The sequence below is a fragment of the Canis lupus genome, chromosome 6 (assembly GCF_048164855.1).
Source record: "Canis lupus baileyi chromosome 6, mCanLup2.hap1, whole genome shotgun sequence".
Classification (NCBI taxonomy): domain Eukaryota; kingdom Metazoa; phylum Chordata; class Mammalia; order Carnivora; family Canidae; genus Canis; species Canis lupus.
Window position 1 is genome coordinate 61,762,620 of NC_132843.1, and position 8,030 is coordinate 61,770,649.

Sequence of the window (8,030 nt, forward strand, 5' to 3'; positions counted from 1 at the left end):
ATGATTAGTTTCTTATTATTTTCTTATGATTACTAAGCAATTGTCTATTGAATTAGTTGATCGTGGCTTTTGCCTGTATACCAATTGGCATGTTCAGATTTTTTTATTCATTTGTAAGTGTTCTTTATTTAATAATATTACAATTATTTGACAAATAAAATTTCCATAATCTTTCTTTTACTTATTTTTTGTTGTATTTAAAAAATACATAAGTATTTAAAATGATTTTATCAGGGACACCTGGGTGGCTCAGTGGTTGATCGTCTTCCTTCAGCTCAAGGCGTGATCCTGGATCCCACATTAGGCTCCTCTCAGGGAGCCTGCATCTCCCTCTGCCTATGTCTCTGCCTCTCTCTCTCTCTGTCTCTCATGAATAAATAAAATCTTTAAAAAATAAAAAATAAATAATTTTATCTAGTTAACATTTTTTTATATAACTATTGGTTTGATCATCTCATATTGGTTTTTTTTTAAGTTTTTTTTTTTTTTTATTTGAAAGAGAGCAAGCATGAGTGAGGCAAGGCAGAGGGAGAAGAAGAAGCACACTCCTCACTGAACAGGGAGTCCAATGAGGGGTTCGGCTCGATCCCAGGACACTTGGATCATGACCTGAGCTGAAAGCAAATGCTTAACCAACTGAGCCACCCAGGCACTCTGATCATCACTTGTTATCATATTCTTATTCCTTTGTTCAAAAACTATTTTGAGCCTTGATGTCCATCAACAGATGAATGGATAAAGAAGATATGGCATATACGTGTATATATTTATATACAATGGAATATTACTCAGCCATTAGAAAGGATGGTTACCCACCATTTGCTTTGATAGATGGAACTGGAGGGTATTATGTTGAGTGAAGTAAGTCAATCAGAGAAGGACAATCATCATATGGTTTCAATCATACAGGGAATATAAGAAATAGTGAAAGGGATTATAAGGTAAAGGAGGGAAAATGAGTGGGAAAAATTAGAGAAGGTGACAAGACATGAGAGACTCCTAACTGGGAAACAAAGGGTAGTGTGGAAGGGGAAGTGGGTGGGAGGATGGGGTAACGGGGTGACGGGCACTGAGGAGGGCATTTGATGGGTTGAGCACTGGGTGTTATACTATATGTTGGCAAATCGAACTTTAATAATATATATATATTAATATATATATATTAATATATATATATTAATATATATATATATATAAAACAACAAAACAAAATTATTTTGAGAACAGACCATGTATTGGGTACATGTATTTGGTGTTAGAGATCACAGGAGTGAACTGAAGAAACAAGGATGATACTCTCACAATGAGTATATTTGAGAGAGGAAGACAATAAGCAACTAAGTAAATTTTAAAAATTAGATTGTAAAAAGTAAGATGAAGAAAAACAAGAATATATAATGGAGAAAGTAACTGGGGTTACATTATTTGAGCTGATAGCTGAGAATCAAAAAGAAAAAAAAAAAAACTCAGAAAAACCACTCTGGGTAAATAATAGCAAATCCAAAGGCCTTTCAGCAACAAAAAGATGTGATTAAGACACACAAAACCCGTGTGACTGGGTCATAGTGAGGGAGAAAGTTTATAGGCCATTGTAAAGAGTTTAGATTTTATTTCAAGAGTAATGAGAAGCTATTAGACCTAACAGATGGGACATGATGGTTATTACCGCTTTTAAGACCATATGTTTTAAAACAAAGATTAGTAAAAGTGATGTATGTTCAGCCCAACTGCGTATGTGTAGTTATTGGAACTCATTTAGCAAAAAATCCATAGGTAGGGCAAACTCAAGGGTAAATTGACCAGGACTCTATCTCAGTAATGCCATCAAGGACCCAGGTATTTCTTAACCTTCCATTCTTATACCATTGATATATTGACTTGTACAAGACGGCCAAAGCAGCTCCAGGATTCACACAGCTAGATGTTCCCCACAGCGTCTGCCATAACCACTGCATTTTAAAGAGCCTTAAAAACGTAGATTCCTTTGACTTGGATATTCCAACTTTAGGAAATGACTACAAGATGAAGTAAAAGTCATCTCATTTTTAAAGTCTATTTCACAAAAGATAGATTCACCCATTTATTCAATAAAAGATTTAAAAGATTTAAGCACTGTTCCACACACTTGGAATCAACAGTGAGAAAAGCACCTATATTTGTAAACTTTACACATTTGGTGGGGAAGAAAAACAGTAAACAAAGTATCTAAGTAAAATAGGTAGCATGTAAAACGTTGATTAATACAAATACATAATTACTCTGGGTGGGTTGTAAGCCCGTTAACTCCAATGAAGAATATGAAAGGAAAATAGCTTTTTGTTGATGATCTGTTTGTTTGTTTGTTTTTTTAAGGCTTAAAACGTATTTTAAAAGTTGATGCTGCATTACTACTCCATTTCTCAGAAAAACTCCAAAGGTATCAAGGACAAATCAAACATGGTACACAAATAAAAAAAAAATGCACGGCATAACTACCTAAGATGGGCAAGGCTAAGAGCTACCGTCTGGCCTCCAGCATACAGCAACCCTGTTCCCAAGATTGTACTAGGCCTATCAAAAGCTGTGAATAGCATCATAGACATGAAAAGACCTTTCCTGGGTTGTCCTTACCCAGAAAAAAGATGGAGGCAACCTAACACAAGATTTTTTTTAAGATACACTAAAATGAAAATCTCTAAGAGAAAGGTCTTCCTGGGGACATGAAGGGGTAATATACAGGATATAACAGAATCATATGTATGTTGTCTGTGATCTTTGTGGACATTTGCCTGAATTCCCACCTGTGAGCGAATGGAATGGGGCTAAGGTCATTGGGGGATGTTTGTTTTTGTGGTGTATGTAGCAGTGTCTGTGGTGTTGGAGGATATAAGAATGAGAAAGCAAAAAGAACAGGATGGACAAGAATGGAATGATCAAGATTAATGGGGCTCTAACTGGATCCATTTTGCCATGGTTCCACGCCCACCCCCCACCCCAAGGCCCTTAAGAATCACATGAGACTTCAGGAATGCACCACACCAAATCAATTAGTTAAAGGATATACCACACAGAACTGATTTGTTAAATATCGCCCCTCCCTTGCCTTCAGCCTCCAGTAAACGCCCTCAAAGTAGTACAGGCCAGAAAGACCTCACTATTGGGAGGAATCCGTAACACTTTTCCAGGGCAGAATTCTGGGTAGTCCAAAAAAGGTCCTGCCTTTAAGAGTTTTGGGGAAACTAGACATTGACATTTTTATTAGTATCGGCGACGTTTGTTTGGAGCAAATTCAGCTCCAGGCGCTGCATGGTTGAATGCAGGAGGGGTTCCACCAATTGCCCCAATTCCTTCCATTGTAGCAGCCTGGCCAAAGCGTTCAGTTGTTGGTGGGGTCAATCCCAAGGTTCCATCTGGCATCATAGTGGCAGGTCCTGGAGGAGCTGGGGTACCAGCTGGCACTAGAGAAGGGGGCATGGCACCTCTATTGTTTATGCCCATAGCACCGCCCATAGCCATCTGGCCCATCCGTGTCTCTTGCTCTCTTGCATTAGGGAATGTTCCCTTGAATCCTTCCTGCTGCCACCGCATCTCTTCCTCTCCACGCCTGCGCTCTTCCTCTTGTCTGAGCTCCAGTTGCTTTCATTTTTGCACTTCTTGGTTGTACAGCTCCTAAGTTCTTCTTGACGTCTGGGCGGCTGCTCTCGCTCCTTGTGAAATTGCTGGTTCTTTATTATTATTTTTTTAAAAGATTTATTTATAAAAAAAAAAAAAAAGATTTATTTATTTATTTATTCATGATAGAGAGACAGAGAGAAGCACAGACACGTGCAGGGAGCCCGACACGGGACTTGATCCTGGGACTCCAGGATCGCACCCTGGGCCAAAGGCAGGCCCTAAACCGCTGAGCCACCCAGGGATCTTCAGTTGCTGGTTCTTTATAACCAGTTTCTCTGGAAGTCCCTCTTCATCATCCAACTGGGCCATGGGCTCCACAGTCACAGGCCGAGGAAATGTGGTTAGCAGGCAGGAGCCTTCCCTGCACCTGTCCAGAGCTTTCCCAGCAGCTGGCTTCCCTGAGAATTCAACAATGCCTTTTCCTGAGGGCCTTCCTCGAACATCCACGATGACTACAGCCCTCTCCACCTGGCCAAACGCGGAAAAGGCTTCCTCCAGCACTTCATTGCAAACATACTAAGGAAGGTTTCGGACTGTAAGGGATGCACTATGGTAGGCAAAGCACACACGCAGCTGCTTTCCACGAAGTGGCATGTTGTCCAGTTCTACTTCGGCAATCTCCACCAAGGTTTGGGTTTCCAAATGGATAAAGCCAAAGCCCTTATCCTTATGAATGAAGACTTCACCTGCTTTCCTGTATTTCTCAAATAGTTTCCTCATCTCCTCTCCAGTGATATCAGGAGGAAGATCGCCCACAAAGAGCCGGCTATGTTGGGTGAAGGTGTTCTCTCCTGATTTCCTAAAATTCTTCAGGTCAATGGTCAAGCCTTCATTTTGGCTACTGGCTTGTTGCCCATTTGCAGGTATTGGTGGCGGTGGTGGCTGCTGCTGTTGCTGCTGGTGGTGCTGCTGCTGATGCTTCCTTGGAGTATGGTTTTGCTTCTCCAAGTTAAAGGTTTTATTACTCTGCATTTTTGCACCCCGCTACCGACTCTTCTCTCCTCAGAGTAACGGCGACCCTGTTTGGTTTTTAGTATGGTCAAATGAAAAGATCCAGTTGGAAAAGTGGGTTTGAAATTTGGATTTGATTCTGAGGTACAGATACAACTTTAGAAGCAGGAAACTCAAGCTCCAGTTGAAGCAATTGAAAAGGAACCAAATATCTAAGACAAGAGAATATAGATTTTCAACAAAGGGAGAAAGAGGCCTTTTGTGAATGCTATCTCTGGATAGGAAAGGAATGAGAGAAGGAACAAATTCTTCAGATATTTGCAAGGGAATCGTTGTCCCTAGGGTAGAGTAAGATCTTAGTTAAGAAATGAGCATCTGACATTATTCATCCTGCAACATTCAACCTGGAAGATGTTTATCAATGATAATGAATAGTCAGTAAACAAATATGCACTGCTTCCAGCAAAACAGTCTTGTGGCTCCTGTGGTGGAGATTGTTTTCTTCTATCCCTAAAAATGAAGTGAAACATCTGTGAGGGGAATAGAATTCATAGGTTAACAAATTAAAAAAAGAAAACAGCTAAAATCAAAAGCCCTGATTTATAGACTGAGGTTCCTTTTTTTAATTAATAAACTTTAATATTTAGAGCAGTTTAAGGTCACAGCAAAATTGAGTGGAAAGCACAGAGTTTCTACATCCCCCATCTTCACACGCACACACACACACACACACACAACCTGCTCTACTATCAACCCCCAACCCAGCCAGAGTAGTACATTTGTTACAGTTGATGAACCAACATTGAGATGTCCTTATCATTCAAAGCCCATGGTTTACGTTAGGGTTCATTTTTGATGTTGGAGGTTCTTTGGATTTTGACAAATGTGAAATGAATGACACATATATGCCAGTGCAGTATCATATAGAATAGTTTCACTGCCCTAAAAATCCTCCATGCTCTGCTTATTCATCCCTACCCTTCCCTTAACTCCTAGCAACCATTACTCTTTTACTGTTTCCATAATTTTGCCTTTTCTAGAATATCATATACTTGGACTTATACAGTATCATAAGTATTTCAGATTATAGTATTCTGTTAATATCCTTTTAATTTCCATGAGATATGTCATAATGTTCCCTTTTTCATTTCTAAAATTCGTCATTTGTGTCTTCTCTCTTTTTTCTTAGCCTAGCTAGAGACATGGATTTTACTGATTTTTAAAACAACCAGAATTTGGTTTCATTGACTTTCTCTGTTGATTTCCAATTTTCAATTTCATTGAAATTGGAATTTCATTTCTGCTCTAATATACATTATTCCTTTTATTCTGTTTACTTGGATTTAACTTGCTCTTCTTTTTAGGGTTCCTAAAGTAGAAACTTAAATTATTAATTTTAGATTTTCCTTCTTTTGTAATATATGCATTCAATGTTTAAGCACTGCTTTTGCCGAAACTCACAAGTTTTAAATTGTATTTTCATCTTCCTTTAGTTCAAAATATTTTAAAATTTCTCTTAGTATTTCTATTTGACTCCTGTGTTATTTCGAAGCATATTGTGTAATCTCCAAGTATTTGGGGATTTTCCAGTTATCTGTTATTGATTTCTGGTTTAATTCCATTGTAGTGTGACAGCATACATTTCTTTATTGTTCTAAATTTGTTAAGGTATTTCTTTTTTTTTTATTTTATTTTATTTTATTTTATTTTATTTTATTTTTTATTATTTTAGAGAGAGCGTGTGAGAAAGAGCACGAGCAGGGGAGAGGGGCAGATGGAGGAGAAATAGTCTTGTCGCTGAGCAGGCAGCCAGCCAGGTGGGTTTCTTGTAAAAATCATATAGTTTGGTCTTTTATGACCCACCCTGATAATCTCTTTTTTGTTGTTTAAAATAATTATTGATGTAGCTAGATTAATATCTACCATTTTATTTTACTGTTTTCTATTTGTTGTTTTTTGTTTTGTGTTCCTATATTTGTGTCCCACTCTTTTTTCTGCTAATTGTGATTTTAATTGAGAATTTCATAGGATTCTATTTCTTTTTAATGCATCAATTACACCTCTTAAAACATTTTTTAGTGGTTGCCCTAGAATTTGCCATATACATTTACAACTAATCCAACTCTATTTTCAAATAACGTTATACCATTTCATGGGTAGTACAAGTACTTTATAGTAACAAAATATTGCTAATTTCTCCCCCTGGTCACTTGTATCATTGCTGTCATTTATTTCACTTACACATAAGCTATAATCTTCAAATACATTTTTGTTATTATTTTGAACAAACTTATCTGTTAGATCAACAAAGAATAAGAAAAATAAAGATTTTGATTTTACTGTCACCTATTCCCTAATGCTCTTCCTTTCTTTAGGTAGATTCGAGTTTCTGAGTTATCATCATTTTCCTCTTCTCTGGAGAATATCTTTTAACACTCTTCTTGCAAGGCAGACCTACTGGATACAAATTTCATTCAATTTTTGTTTGTCTGAGAAATTTTTTCTTCTTGACTTTTGAAGGATAATTTCCAAGGGTACAGAATTCTAGATTTTTTTATTTTTTTGTTTGTTTGTTCCATACTTTAAATATTTTCCTGTGTTCCCTTCTATTTACATGGTTTCCAAGGAGAAGTAGAAAGTAATTCTTACCTTTGTTCCTCTAAAGTAAGGTGTTTTTTTTCCTTTACCTTCTTTCAAGATTTTTTTCTTTTTTATTTCCTGCAATTTGAATACGATATGCCTAGATGTTTTTTTTTGTTTGTTTGTTTGTTTGTTTTTGGCTCTTGCTACTTAGTGTTCTCCGAGTTTTCTGGATCGGTGGCTTGGTATCTGACATGAATTTCAGGAAAATTTCAATCAATATTGCTTCAAATATTGCTTCTGTTTCTTTCTTTCTTCTCCTTCTTATATTCCCATTATGCATATATTAAAGTTTTTGCAGCTGTCTCACAGCTCTTGGATATTCTGGCGGGGTCGGGGGGGAGGTCCAGTATTTTTTTTCTTTGCTTTTCAATTTTGAAAACTTTTATAACATATCCCAAAGCTCAGAGATTCTTTGCTCAGCCATGTCCAGTCTACTAATAAGCCCATCAAAGATATCCTTCATTTCTGTTGCAGTATTTTTGATCTCTAGCATTTCTTTTTGATTCTTTCTTAGAATTTCGTTCTCTCTGCTTATATTTTCTGTTTCTGCATATTATCTCCTTTTTTTTTTTTTTTTTTTTTTTTTTTTTTTTTTTTTTTTTAACAAGCCACCTTAGCGTGTTCATTATAGTTGTTCAAAGTAAGAGTTTGTTACTTCCAATATCTCTATTATATCTGTGTCTGGTCAGATGCTTGTCCTGTCACTTAAAAATGTATTTTTTGCCTTTCATTATGCCTCGTAATTTTTTGTTGAGAGCTGGACATGGTGTATGGGTTGAAAG

The 8,030-nt window shown here is 37.0% G+C and overlaps 1 pseudogene; it reads right to left on the bottom strand.

Annotated features, from left to right (window-relative positions):
• Positions 1 to 3,048: 3,048 nt before the first annotated feature.
• LOC140634746 (non-POU domain-containing octamer-binding protein pseudogene) lies at positions 3,049 to 4,647 on the bottom strand (annotated as a pseudogene).
• Between the last annotated feature and the right edge of the window lie 3,383 nt (positions 4,648 to 8,030).